The 15,960-nt window shown below is 35.5% G+C and overlaps 1 pseudogene; it reads left to right on the forward strand.

Moving 5' to 3' along the window:
• Positions 1-13,534: 13,534 nt before the first annotated feature.
• LOC145111642 (secreted RxLR effector protein 161 pseudogene) lies at positions 13,535-14,161 on the forward strand (annotated as a pseudogene).
• The last annotated feature ends 1,799 nt before the right edge of the window (positions 14,162-15,960 follow it).

Genomic DNA, 15,960 nt, shown 5'->3' on the forward strand with positions numbered 1-15,960 from the left:
TTATCACCGATCTTCAAATCCACAAACGAATATCCGAGAAACCCGCTTCAAATACCCATCATTCTCCCCCTTTTTATAATCAAAAAAATTATTATAAAACCCATTAAGGGTGAGAAGCGCTCGAGGAATGAACAATACAATACTCCCCCTTGATGTGTACCAAAAATGAATCACCAAAAATCTTGCACGGAAAAACAATCACGAAAAAGCCACAAAAATTTTCCAATTTATGAAATTTTTTGACTTTTTGAGTGAAAGTTGCAAGATTTTTCAAAAACCGGGTAAAAATTGTCACTTTCTGAAACTTGCAGGGACCCGTTGCATCTTGTATGTGTAAATGGGTTGAGTCTTTCCTATAAATAAGAAGTGAGTGATTCCCATTAGGTAAGGAACCACTTGGAGTGTTAGACTAGAGAGAGAAACTTTGTACAAACCCATTTGTATATTCTTTCTAGATCTAATATGAGCTTACACAGATTTATTTACTCCTTGTGTTCTTGATTTTACATGATGATTCACTAGATCTTTCTAATTCCGCACATCCCATCATAATCAACACCACAACAATTGGTATCAGAGCGGGTGTTCTTGATTTGATCAAGAATTGATCCTTGATGGCTATCTTGATTTGGTGATTCATTTTTTGATATTTGATCTTCGTGATTTGGAGAGTTTTTGGATTCTAGAAATCGAATTCATCATTGTTTTTACTCATAATTCGATTTTCTTCACTAGAATTCAAGTGATTTTCACTTTCTCTTTCTAGAAAACCCATTTGAAATCACTTTCTCTCTCTAGATATCTTCAAGTTTTTGTGATCATGGTGAATTTGCCTTACAATTCTTGGATTGTGATCGTTGAAGATATCAAATACAAAGTCAATAAAGATCAATATTATGGGTTGGTGTTAAACAATTGGATATTTTAGGAAACTATGGTTTCTTATGGAGGTTTGAAGGATGATCATGGAAGCTTGATATTTCAACCACTTCGTGAGATCAAATGGTTGGCTGATATTACATGGTCCATATCATCACGTAGTAGTGATAAGATTGGAGAAGAAAAATATTTGTCCAGAAAGAAATATATTTCTCTTATTGAAGACCCAAATGATCTTTGTGCTCTTAAGGTTGTTGAAGTTGTTAACAATGGAGTTCAATGTGATGTTCTTGAAGTTCATGATAAGAAGATTCAAGTTGATTCTCAAGATGAAAAAGTTTTTTGCTCGATTGGAGTTCAAACCGATGATATTTTGTGTTCTTGTGATTTGTTTGAAGGAATGATTCCTTATCGGAAGCCAGTGATCCAAGAAATTCACAAGTATCAAACTCCAAAAGATTTGATTCAAACTCAAAAAGTTGTAGAAAGTGGGTTTGTTCATGAAATCAAGTCTTCAAGATGCAAAAAGATGAGAAAGAAAAAGAAGAAGAAGATAAATGGCAAAAACAAGCGGGTTTACTCACAAAAATTGTTAAATGTTGTAAAGCCAAAATCCGTGAAGCAAATTTGGGTTCCGAAGCAACAATCTCCAAATGTTGCATTGAATTTGAAGTCAAAACCCAAAAGTGTTGATGGTTCTTATGAAGATGTTCTTGGATCGTTGAAGAACACGAAGAACACGAAGAACGAGTTGTACATCTCGCATAATGGGTGATACAATGTTCAAATTGGAGATTTTCTCGTTCCAACAAAAGAACCAAGATCTTCCAAATTTGATTCATTCGTTGAAAATGGAACTCGATTCGTCAAAAAGGTATCACAAATTCTCAAATGGATTCCAAAACGTCCATGATTTCTATTTGTATTGAGCGTTTTTCATTTTTGATCGATTTGTCTCATTGGATCTAATCCGTTTCAACCCCATTGATTGTTCCAATTATTTTTGTTTAAGATCAAAAGCAAAATCATATTCTCACATTATTTCAAAACTCACTGTTCATCAGTTAAATTTTGAGCCCAAACACATCTCGTTTTTTTTTTCTATTCATGTAATCCAAAACTTGACGGATCATCATTTTGAGTCCAATTCGTATTTCATTGGATTATTACTGTTCATCAAAGCCCAAGTAATAGATTCAATTTCTTTCGATTTGTTTCCAAAAACCAATTCATACCTCATTTATTGAAGTTCATAGATCATTACGTTCTGAGTTCTTTGATTCTTGAGTATCATCAATCCAACAACCAAAATTCTTCTTGGATTTTAAATCGTTCACGACATATGTTTGATTTCTCGATCGCAAAGTTGTTTGTATGAAAACGTGGAGAGTATTTCTCAAATCGGTTCCTCAGGGAAGTCAATTAGTCAAAATTGATGAAGATGTTGTGAAATTAATTGTTAAAATTGATGATTCCTTGTTCGGAGATTATGATCGAATTCAGTGATTGTTGAAATTCGTTGGTTGTGATTGATTTATGAAAACTGATGAAGAACAAATGAAGTATCGATTTTCGGTTCTTATGATTCTTCTTGATGTTTGTTCAAGAACAGATGAAGAATGTGATAATTTTTTGGTTAATAATGTTGTTTGATCTGAAAAGTGTGTTGAAGAAGATCGATCTGTGTTTGTCGACTGGTGGGTTGAAAAGTCAATTAGAAAAGTCAAAATTGATGCATTTAGGATGATCGAAGTTTTGTTAGTGGTCAATAGGTTGAACAATGAGTTACAATTTGAACGATTTGTGAATGATTTCAAAGGAGATGATTTGGAAATCGAAATCGATTGGAAATTGATAGGTTATTATCGTTGGCTGTTTCCTAGAAAACGATGCGAACAGTTGAAGAAATTCGCATTTGATAATCGATGAGTTGGAATCGAAACTAATTTCGATGGATCGATTTTGAATGATAAGTTTTGAAACGAATATGTGAATATCGATTGGGAAAACTAATTTTCGCATATAGGAAGGTTTGATAACGATTGCTTGATTTGGAGATGAGAAGTCGAATTTTTTAGATGTCGATGTCGACTGGGATATTTTGGATTCAAAGAACGAAGATTTGGAGTCAATGTTCGAAAGGTTGAGCTGATCGTTGATGTCGATTGTTGATTTTTGAGATCGGGTTCGAATGGTTGAAGGATTGGACAGTAGTGTTCTTGAGTTCGTATGTGTGATAATCAATTTGGGTTAATTGAAATCAAAATGATCGATTGGGTTGGAATTCGAATGGTTGGACTGGTAATTTGGATAAATTGTTGTTTGATGGATCTAGCAAATGGATTTTAGATTCGAAGGGTTCCTGGACGATTATTGATTTTGGGTTGATGATTTTCAACTGAGAACTGAATTTGGAGTCGACCTTTGAAGGTTTGATAGTTTTGGCTTGAGAACGAAGATTTGGGATAATAGCAGACTTTGGATCGTCGATATGAGAAGGAACGAATCGTGAATTTCGTTAGTTTGGGGATAAAGAACGAACTGGGAAATGTCGATTCAGAGGTATTCAGAGGTTACTGTTCATTAAGAGGCTTCGAATGCTTCGAATTCGTGTGTTTGGGAAGATGATTTTCATACGTAGAGGAGAGAGAAGGAAAATCTTCGTATGTTTGGTTGCAAAATTTTCGTGTGTTTGGATGCAGTTTTTGTACGAAGCGAACGAAGGGAATTGTCTGAGAAACAAAATTGGGGAAGAAAGAAGGAAAATGTTTCGCATATGGTCCTTAAACTTTCGAATGTTTAACACCCTTTTATAAACATTCGAAATATAGTACATGTTTCGCGTTTTGAAGAAAAATGGAAAATATTACGAAAATGGCCCCTAAACTTTTGAATGTTTAACACTTTTTCAAAGTTTCGTACGAAGGCAAAGTTTCGTGTTTTGGGATGAAAAATCAGAATTTTTGAATTCAGCCCCTGAACTTTCGAATATTCGGCAACCTCCACAATTAATTGAAGTTTCGAATGTTTGACACTTTTCACCCAAATTCGAAAATTTTCTGAATTTTCGAATGTTTGGGACAACTCTTCGTATGTTTGGAACACAAATGGTAGAATTTTCGAAAATAGTCCCTGAGGCTTCGAATGTTTGGCGGTTCATACCCAAATTCGAAAAAGGACTGTTTTTTGCTGAAATTTGAAGAAAATACATTTCAGACCCCTGCAGTTTGTGCAAATTGACGCTTTCTACCCAGCTTTGGAAAAGGAGGAGAGTTTTGCATATTTGGCTGTTTTGGGCGCAACGGGTCCCTGCAAGTTTCAGAAAGTGACGATTTTTACCCGGTTTTTGAAAAATGTTGCAACTTTCACTCAAAAAGTTAAAAAATTTCATAAATTGGAAAATTTTTGTGGCTTTTTCGTGATTGTTTTTCCGTGCAAGATTTTTGGTGATTCATTTTTGGTACACATCAAGGGGGAGTATTGTATTGTTCATTCCTCGGGCGCTTCTCACCCTTAATGGGTTTTATAATCATTTTTTTGATTATAAAAAGGGGGAGAATGATGGGTATTCGAAGCGGGTTTCTCGGATATTCATTTGCGGATTTGAAGACCGATGATAATTCGAGGGGGAGTTTGGTCTTGATCGCGCTAGCTCGTTGGAAACTAAAGCTGGGACATCCAATCCTAACTTTGAGGGGGAGAATGTTAGGGTGCAAAGTCACTCTTGGATGTAGTGTTTTAGGCTTACCCTCTTGTATGTGTAAATGGGTTGAGTCTTTCCTATAAATAGGAAGTGAGTGACTCCCATTAGGTAAGGAACCATTTGGAGTGTTAGACTAGAGAGAGAAAACTTTGTACAAACCCATTTGTATATTCTTTCTAGATCTAATATGAGCTTACACAGATTTATTTACTCCATGTGTTCTTGTATTTACATGATGATTCACTAGATCTTTTCTTATTCCGCACATGCCATCATAATCAACACAACTACACCATTTATGTTTTATGCATTTTTGGGCTTGGATCGGCCCAAGGGTGGTTTTTGGTTCAACACTATGCCAAAAGAAGTGTATTAAGCCCAATAAGACTTTAAATGGTTCTTCACGGCCCAATAAGGCCCAATAAGGGTCTTACGGCCCAAAACTATGTTAATTAAGAGTTTTCGGCCTAACTATTGCCTAAATACGGGTCCTTGGCCCATAATAAGATTAACTAGAGCTTTTGGTCCAAGAAGGGCTCAATAAGAAAGTCTAGGTCCATTAAAAGGATTGGACCGAGATGGCTTGGGTTAAGGCCCAAAGTTGAATGGATATAGTTTATTGGGTTAGATTTTGGGCTTACACGAGGAAGTTTCGACTTGAAGCAAAATTCTGGATGAATAAACTTGTATAATATTGAAATTAATTTATTTTACACATCGAATGATAATACTCCTATTATAGTCACACAAAGGAATTATCTTGCCCATGGATAGGGAACCTAGCCCTAAAATGCTGGTTGTGACACATCGAATGATAATACTCCTATTATGGGTGAAGCATGCAGTTGAGATAGCTTCAACCCAAAGATTGAGTTGAATATTTGCAAAGTTAAGCATGGATCGAGCAGCTTTAACAAATGTTATGTTGCGTATTTTGGCTACATTGTTTTGTTATGGGGATGTATGGAGCAGAGAAGTTGTGGTCAATACGTTTCTCGGTAAGGAAGTTCTCGATAGTGGAATTGGTGAACTCCGAACCATTATCACTTCGGATTCGTCTCACGGGTAGTTTGATGAGAACTTTAATTCCTTTGATACATTTGATGAGTTCCGAGGCTGTTTCTGATGTAGACTCTCTACAATCACAAGAATGTATTTTTTGTGATGTAGACTCTCTACTGTTGAGCGTCCACACAGATCGATGTGTAGAAGTTCTAATGGCTCTGAGATGGATTTTTCAATAATGACAGGATGACCCTTTTTTGATTGCTTTCCACACTCACACGCAGCACATAAATGGTTATTTTCGAATGTGAGGAGTGGAAAACCTCTTACCATTTCATCGGAAGCAAGATCATTCATATATCTATAGTTTAGATGAGTAAGACTTCTATGTCATAACCAACTGAGGTGAGGAACAGATTTTAAGAGTAAGCATAGTTGGGGCTTGCCAATTATCGTGTTGATGTCAAGAGGATACATGTTCTTGTTGCAATTTGACTTGAATAAGCATTCCTTCTGGAATTCTGTCATGACATAGCTGTATTAGTGAGTTGAGCCACACTTATCAGATTATGCTTAAAATCAACTACATATGCCACGTTTGAAATGGAGAAGTTTCCATTTGTAAGGATGCCATAACCTCTGATCTGAGAGTTGGAGTTGTTGTCATACATCACGTAGCCATCATTTGGTGAAAGTTTGAGATCTCACAGAAAGTCCTTCTGCCTCGTCATGTGCATAGAGCAAACAATATCAATATAAGATATTGTTTCTTGCTCCGAACCACAGAGTGCCTGCGAAAATAGTGGGTTGTGGAGTTTTTAGGCTCCAAGTTAGGTTTTGGGACAAGGACACGAGTTTCGGACTTTGGTTGTTACTTTTGGGCAACAAATGTTTTGGAGGGTTTGTTCCGAGATCCTTTTGGAAACAAACAAAAGGCCATTGTTCTTTCATCTATCCAATAATCATACTCAATGACATGTGGTTTCAGAACAAATTTTCTCGGATCAGCAACTTCCGGAGCAGTGGGAATTACTGTGTTTCTCGGTGTTGCAGTTTCATTTTTGAAATTTTTTACTTTGCATACGAGATTTTGTTTCAAAGATTTTTGTGAAACTGTTTTCTTAAGGACTCGTTCTTTGTTTGATGATACACTTGGTTTTGAAAGCTTTTGTGGTTTTAAAATCATACCATCAGATTTGGCTATGAAAACAGATGAAACAGTCTGAGAAGAGTTAGTTCTAACAGATTGAGTATCTATAATAGGCTTTTTCAAGGAGGGATTGACAACTTTCTTATGTTCTAATTGAATGGGAGGACTAGATGGCCTTTTGAGAATCTTGACAGGTACGAAGGTGTTGTGACTCCTAGTCAATGGGCTGGCAGTCCGAGATACACTCTTTTTTGGAGTTCTCAATGAATCTGGAATGTTGTCTTGACTTAAATTGCTTTTTGAGAGCATTCTTGGCTTCTACCTTAGGATCAACAACATCTTTCTTATTTAATAATGGTTTCATTTTAGAGTTGAAAGAGGATTTGGAAGTTTGATCTATAGATGGGTTGTTAAGCACAAGCTTAAATGGCACAAGGTTGGCTTTGGAAATCACTTGCGAGTCAGAATCACATGAATTTGATGAATCATCAACGTCACTGTCTAAAGATGCCCAAAGAAATTCAGAAGTATCAGGTTCAGTTGTCTCCGAAATTATTTCCTCAACAACACAATTATTAGGTGTACTGTGGTTTGGAATTTGAAGGATAGTGTTTGGAATGTTAGAGTGGGATTCTGAGGTCCGATTCAGGTCCAGGTTTGTCAGAGGCAGAAGAGGCGTGGAATAAGGACATTTGACAACTATAGGATGAAACTCAGGAATCAATGATGCAAATTGGTTAGTAGTCTCAGGAAGGGGTGACAAAGGCGAGACAGGGCTGTCTGAATGTTTGTGGTTTGGAACGTCTCCCATTTGCAACTCTTTCAAGGGACGAGCAATAGGTTTCAGAAACTCACTTCCGAGACCAGGAGCTTTTGACCAAGGATGATGAAAATTATGAGTCATCCGTTCATTTGCTTCAAGAATGTCAATGGAATTATGCAAAGCATCTATTTTGGCATTGAGACGTCTGTTGTTAGAAATTAAAACATTTTTTTCAGAATAAGTGATTTCACATTTGTATTTAAGAATGATAAATTCATCTTTTGACATTACAAGCTCTCGTTCTAAAGACTCTATTTTTAACTTCTTATCCTCACAACGTAATCTTAGACGACTTAATTCTCTTTCCATCTTCTCACTGGCTTCTATGGATGACTCGTAGGCTTTGAAAATGATGTTCATATCATATTGGATTTGGGTTAGATATGGTTCGCAAAGAGACAAATCAAAGTTATTATCAGTAATCATAAATTTTACATGTTGAACGATACTTCTACTGGGTGGATCGTTGGTATCCATGTAGTGGTAGTTAGGTTCGGCATCTTCATAATCTCCCTCTAATACAGATGACCAGTAGCCTTCATCGCATTCAATTGTCTGTTTAGCCATAAAGAACATATTTCTTCCAGTGCTCACATCGTCATAATCATCTCCAGAAGACCAATACCCTTCTACTTCTCTTCACACAGTGGTAACAAAAGCCTTTTCACTCTCTTCCATCTTTTGAGCTCGACGTGCATAGTAAGAAGAGTCCTTAATCTTGGGTTTCTGTGTGACTTCAGCTAAACAGTCTTTGGAAAAATGTTTTGCATGACCACATTTGTGACACACAATCTTGAGTTTGTTTGACTTTGGAGTCTGTGAAGATTCCGAGGAGTGATTTGATGTAGGAAGGTTAGGTTTGTAGGCTAGTGGGTTTTCTGAAGGTTTTTTAAATGGTTGAGGATTGATTTGGTGAGGAGCATGGAAACGGTTGTGATATGGCTTGTTAAAAGGACGCTTGTATTTCATTGAAAGTAAGGAAAACTCCTATTGGAAGCGGAGTTCAGAGTCCATTTCTTAAGGGTTGAGGTCACCATTTAATTGATAGTTGCTGTTTGTAGGAGTAGGTAAGGCTGGTGGTGAGGGTTGAATAGGTGGGATATATGGAACAACAGCTGTGAAGGGGTCCGAGACAGTGAGGTTCGGATTCTGAGGATCATAGGAACTGACAAGAGCTAGAGGACCTCCTGTGAATTCTCGTAGGGTTTTGTACAACATTTGATTCATGACCTTGAAGGTCATCGAAGAGTTGGTAAAGCTTTAGCTTTTTCAGAGATCCATTACTCTGGAGACATGATTTCACATTTCCCCATCCCTTTCTGAGACTGTTAATGAACTTGAGGTTTTATTCAAGTGGGGTTCGAACTATCCCATGAGTTGTCATGTTGTTGACAACGATTAGGTATTTGTTTGAAGTCGAGGCAACAGATTCACCAGGAGTTGTAGTAAAAGTATCGAACTTATTGTAAACGGAGGTTAGACGCGTATCCTTCATGTTTTCTGATCCCTCGAACAGGTCTTGAAGTGTGTCCCAAATCTCTTTAGCGGATTTGCACAGTTTAATGTGCTGAAAGATAGAAGGTGGAACACCAAACACCATTTCAGAAAAGGCAAATTGATCTGCATGCAGATTTTCGATGTCATCAGCAGCATCTCTAACAATTGTTCGAACTGGAACATGTGGACCTTCTTTAACGGATCTCCAGATGGCTTCACCTTTTTCTTTACCAATAAAAATCTTTCCATTATGACTTTCCAGTGATCATACTCTTCAACAACTAGTAGTGGGGCACGAGAAGGGCAACCCACGTTATATGCTATTTATATTGAATACATTTGTTGAGAATTAGAAGCAGCCATTGAAGTTAAGATATCTTGAGCAAAAGTGGTATATAGAAGAACTTTTATCCTGAACACAGAAATGACTGAAATACCAAGGTATTTTCGAGTCAACTACAATCTGATCTTTTGATTCAGAGAACAACCACTCAAGCTCTGATACTAATTGTGAGAACAAGGATATGATGCGCAGGGACAAGGTTTGAAAACTCAAACCTTGCGTTAATGATTAAGATCAATGTCAGCTAATAATTATATATTCCAGTCAAGTCTGGCAAGACAAGTCGAGACTGAAGAGAGAAATCAACAAAGTACTTCAAGTAATAAATGCACAACTATGAGTATAATCAAGGTAAAGACAATAAATGAACAAGTAAAATGTTTTGAAAGTGTTTGATATGAGAGAAAGGTAAAAGAGAGTTAATATGAGAATATGCTATCTTTGGAAGAACAATCCACATAATTCTTGTCATTAAATCACTCCTTAAACAGTCAAGGAGGAACATCGTACAAACCGTTTAACATACAAAGGACCGGATAATGACACTACTTCTGGGATACTGATTATCCAAATAAACAAAAGCGACTTGGTCCTATGAAAAGTTACATCAAATAAAAGACAAGAATAATTAATGCATAGACTGACACATGATCTCAGATCATTTCTTCATGTCGGAACATTTTCTACTCCTAACTCTACTTCCATTTCGTACCACAAAGCATTTCGGACTCAAGAGTAACTTCGGATCTTCAATAGTTTTACATTGCAAGAGGTTCACTTTCAGGTTCCAACATTGGTATCAGAGCTACCTTGCAAGTTTGGTTAGATTTTTTGATTTATGGAAATCTTAGTTTTTGGAGAATTGTTATTTTTTATTTAAGAACTTTTTAATTGTTATTTTTGTGACAAAAACTTACATGCACTTTTTATCACTTAAAGTTGTCTTAGAAAAACAAAGGTTGTTTTATGATTATATGTATTTTAGAGTGCATAAACATGCTTTGAACCATTTGTGTTGTTGTTTGTGTGATTTGTTTTAAAATGGTTTGTCATATTCTTTTATTCATAAAAATATCTAATAAAAGTAGCTAGTTTTTATTTTTTTATTTTTATGTAATAGATTAGTTTTAGACTAGACTTATTTTATGAAAAATATAACAAGATGAAGATGGAAGCCATTTTTCAATACTTCAAGTGGAGGCCATAGTTTTATAAGGTTTTTATAAAAGTTCATAATTTTTATAAAGATCTTATAAAATTGCAACAAAGTTGGTTGTTATTGCAAGTGAGAGCTTGAAGATCACATGAAGATCACATGAAGAACAACTTGTATTATTTGGTCCCTTTTGTCCCTTAGGAAGCACTTAACACTTTTGTGTTGGCTCACAAAAGTGTTAACTAATTTAAGGCTTGTTTATATCAAATGCATGATTGTGTTGTTTTTTTTCAAGTAAATATATTGTGTGGTTGATAGTTTAGCTTTTCACAAACTAATACTATTTTTTGGTCAAAATAAACATCAGATGGATTTTTTTTTCAAAATTTAAAATTTGAACATAAGATGTAATAAGTTAATGTTTTAAAATAAAAACCGGTTTTATTAAAAACATTAATTACAGAAAATTTTGAAATAGCAAAATATAAGTCTAAAAATTATGATTATGAAACTTATACAAACTCCAAATATTTTTAATGAAAGGAAGTTTTATTAAACAATATTAAAAGGTTCTACAAGGCTCAAATAAAACTTAATATTTGGATATTATCGTTAAAATTGAACCGATCCAAGTATAAAAACCAGGTTTTATATTTGAACCTTGAATGTGATTTTTTTTGAAAACTGATACCATGATTAATTGGATGCATGAAATTATCATGATATTATATGTTTTAAATAGAATAATAAAACATCCAAATCTCTTTCAAAAGGCAAGTCTATGCCATCCAACTGTAGAAACATTTGCACACCATTTGTATAATGCTTATAGGATAAAGGATACCTAACCATTTGTGTTATCTTTTGGTGGCCAAAGTATTTTTGCGATTTCTATAACCAAGTTATAGGCCAATTGTACAAGTTTTTTCACTTGGATGACTTGATTGGAAACCTCTTGTGATAAAGGTCACCTAAGCAAGGGTGTTCCAAGACATATATGTGACCAAACATGTCAAATTAACAAATGGGTTGTTAAGGGTCTCATACATCTAGGAATTACAAGTGGTGTAATTAATAAAAGCTATTTATGTTGTTAAAATTGAGTAAGTGGGATAAATTTCACCTAACCATTTATTTAATTTGTAACTTGGATCCTACACTTTAAATAAATAATGTTTTTGGAAACAAAATAACATTATTTTTAAATAATTAAATACTAAATAAAACTTTATTAAACTTTATAGATAGCTCCACCAACTACTATAACACATCATCAACCAATGAACCTTCGATCCATGCTTAAAAAAGAAAATTTGGGCCACTCTAATTTTTTGGAGTGGCACAGAAATTTGAGAATTGTCTTAAAACAAGAAAAGAAAGACTATGTCCTTGAATCACAAGTCCCGGAATAACCACCTTCTGTCCTAAAGGCTGCACATAATGCTTGGCTTAAGCATGTGGATGATTCACTTGATGTTTCATGCCTTATGCTTGCCACTATGATTCCTGATCTTCAGCAGGATCTGGAACTCTTCACTGCCTTTGACATGATTGAGCATCTTAAGCAGATGTTTGGTCAGCAAGAAAAGACTGAAAGATTTGAAACTGTTCGAGCCCTTCATACTTGCAAGATGGAAGAAACCGAGAATGTGAGCACTCATATTCTCAATATGAAAAGCCATTTGGACCAATTGGAGAGATTGGGCTCTCCATATGTATTGGACTTGGCCGCATACATAATTCTGAATTCATTGCCAAAGTGCTATGATGCATTCATCGTGAACTACAACATGAATGGGCGGGATAACTCAATCTTTGACTTTCACGGGATGCTCAGAACTATAAAGAAAAACATCCCAAGGAAAATCCCCCAAGTGCTCATGATTCGGGAGAGACAAGTCAAGAAGAAGAATCAAGGCAAAAACTCCAAAGGGAATCCACAAGCTGACAATGGAAAAGGAAAGAAATCTCCCCAAAACCCACCACCTAAGAAGAAGGAAAAGCTTTCTAAAGATGACACATGCTCTTCAATCTTTGAGTTGCACTAGTACTGAACAAGAGGTTGTTGAATATGAAGACATCATTACTCTTCAACCTGTTAAAACACAAGGCATTCACAGATCTAGTAGAATTCGTCAAGAACCTGAGAGATATGGATTTTTCATTGACAAATGTTTCATGATGATGAATGCCGACGAGCCTGTCACTTACCAAAATGCAATGGCAGATTCTGAATCTGAAAAATGGCTTGAAGCCATGAACGCAGAGATGCAATCCATGAGAGAAAACCAAGTCTTGGATTTGGTTGAACTCCCTCCCCAATGTAAGACTGTAGGGCGTAAGTGGGTCTTCAAGAAGAAGACTGACATGGATGGCAATTTACACACATTCAATGCAAGACTTTTTGCTAAAGGATTCACTCAAACCTAAGAGGTTAAGTATGATGTAACCTTTTCACCAGTTGCTATGATCAAATCTATTAGGATGCTACTTGCCATAGTTGCTTATCATGACTATGAGATATGGCAAATGGATGTCAAAACCGCTTTTCTAAATGGACACTTAGAAGAAGATGTCTATATGGTTCAGTCCGAAGGTTTTGTCGACCAAAGGCATCCTAATAAAGTGTGTAAGCTTAAGATATGCATTTAGGGGTTAAAGCAAGCATCTCGAAAATGGGATCATCGTTTTGATGAAGAAATCACAGAGTATGGTTTTGTTAGAAACGAAGATGAATCTTGTGTTTACATGAAAACTAATGGGAGCTCAGTGACCTTGTTGGTCCTATATGTGGATGACATACTTATCATTGGAAATCACATTCCGACTTTACTAGGTGTAAAGTCTTGGTTAGGAAGGTGCTTCTCAATGAAGGATCTAGGTGAGGCTCAATATATTCTTGGAATCAAAATCTATAGATATAGATCAAAACGATTAATAGGTCTAAGCCAAAGTACATACATTGACAATGTGTTGAAATGGTTCAAAATGGACTAGACAAGATGAAAGATATTCCATATGCTTCAGCAGTTGGATCTATCATGTATGCCATGAATTGTACTAGATCTAATCTTGCTTATGCTATGATCATGACAAGCAAGTTCCAACAAAATCCAGGGGAGATTCATTGGATAGCTGTGAAGAACATCGTTAAGCACTTGTATAGAACTAAAGATATGTTCCTCGTCTATGGATGTGTTGATGAAAGCATGAGTGTAAAGTGTTACACTGATGCTTCATTCACAACAGATCAAGATGATTGTAAGTCACAATCAGGATATGTGTTCATTGTCAATCGGGGTGTAGTGTCTTGGAAGAGCTCCAAACAAAGTGTTGTAGCACAGTCCGCTATAGAGTTTGAATACATCGCTGCTTCAGAAGTTGCACAAGAGGCTGCTTGGATGAAGAAATTCATTAGAAATCTTGGCGTGGTTCCTTCCATTCAGGATCCCCTAGAAGTCTTCTGTGACAATGAGGGTGCAATTTCTTTGGCAAAAGAACCCACATCACACAAGAAGACGAGGGATATAATCTGGAGATTCAACTTTATATGGTATAAAGTTGAAGATGGTGAAATCAGTATTCGCAAAGTTCAAACTGATTAAAACTTGGCGGACGCTTTCACGAAGGCCCTTCCTCAAGAAAAGTTTGAAGGACATGATCGAGGGATTGAAATTCGCTATTCTAGTGATTAGATTTGATCTATCTATTAGTATTGAATATTGGAACATTTTGTAGCATCATCTATTGTAATGACTATGATATATATTACATATGATCTTTTCATTAAATATTTGTTGAGTTCTTTATTAACATGTTTAATCCTTGAGTAAATTTATTCACTCTAAAATCCATAGTCGGTTATTATTGTTGGAACAATAATGAAATAAGACTAATATGAATCAGAATGGCTGACAAAGTGTTGTAACCAGTCTCATCGGTACTTGATAGAGAACAAGTATTGGATTGACCTGTTCAAGATCACTTCGTGGATCGCTGTCATGAATGATACTTGATAAAAGGTAATATCTGTGTATCCTTAACACCTGAGATACATATGTGGGTTTTGAGTGTGGGGAATGTTGTGCTTTGATATAGTCAAATGTTGTTCCTTAACCAGGCAGTTATAAAAGCTATTTTCAGTTATGATGTGAACTATGCAAGAGGCGTATGTAGTCAAAATGGGATTTGTTGCTCTTATTCGTTGAGAGTTAGACATCTAAGGCCTGATGTAAAGTTGAACACCTATATGATATTGACCGCGATCTATATCTCATGCTCAACATGATGTCTGTAACAAAGGGATAACTGATAAACTTACCTTATACACCAATTGTAGCCTTGGGCTTCTGGGGATTGGGCGTTGATAGAATGGCACAAAATCGTATGTTGATGGAGGAAATGAAATGTTGCTAGACATTCACCACTGTCTATATCAATCTAATATGAGTCTTACAAAAATGGGAGATTGAAAGATCTAATATGCTCAAGACTCATATTAGAATGATATTGCTAATTAGCATATGATATTAAGGGTCACACTAACAACAACTTGATACAATTGATCATTTATTAGAAATTGATTTTACTAAATTATCATAAACACTTATAATAAATTGGGAAAGTATTTTTTTCATGTAAATAATTATTATACAATACAAGCAACACATTATTTCATAAGGTATGAATTAATAAGTCATACACAACCTTTTGGACTAGTTGAATACTTTTGTCTTTTACCTAAAGACAAAGTTTATATTTTATATTTTATAAAACTTGTGTTTATAAAATTTAAACATTTTCTCTATTTCTTTAGTCAAAACCATAACTTCTTTATAGATAAAGAAGTTATGGTCTTTTGATTATGATAAGGAAAAGAATGCATAGGTTGGAAGCATGGGAAGACAAGTAGCCTTAGGTGAATGGAGTGCTTAATGGGTTAAGGACTTGCAGGTAATATTCTTGCTTTATGAATGATTTAGAGGCTTTCATTTTCTCACACTCTCTTGCATACATTTTGGTCGAAAATAAGCTCCTGTCCCTCACTCTATTACATTCTTGCAAAGTGCTAAAGTGTTGAAGTGTTGAAGAGTTACTTGCATTCTCTCTTTAAGTCATACTTTTTTGAATTAAATCTTAAGAGTTGTAACGAGCATTACAACAAGTTGATTAATTGTTGGTGTCTTTTGGTTCCACATTCTTCATCAAAACTCAACCCTCCCAAGAGGAATCAAGGGAAAACAAAGGTTGTTATCATCTTCCTTCTTCTATGGTTGTGTTTTTATCTTTCCATTTCTTACAAGAAGATCCTTGGTGGATTATTATGTGTTATTGTGTTTGAAATTTTTGAGACTTTCGTTTCCAATATTTTGAGTTTTTGCAAACTATTTTTGAACAAACCCAA

The sequence above is a fragment of the Lactuca virosa genome, chromosome 5 (genome assembly GCF_052849685.1).
Source record: "Lactuca virosa cultivar CGN04683 chromosome 5, Lactuca_virosa_CGN04683_v6, whole genome shotgun sequence".
NCBI classification, from domain to species: Eukaryota; Viridiplantae; Streptophyta; class Magnoliopsida; order Asterales; family Asteraceae; genus Lactuca; species Lactuca virosa.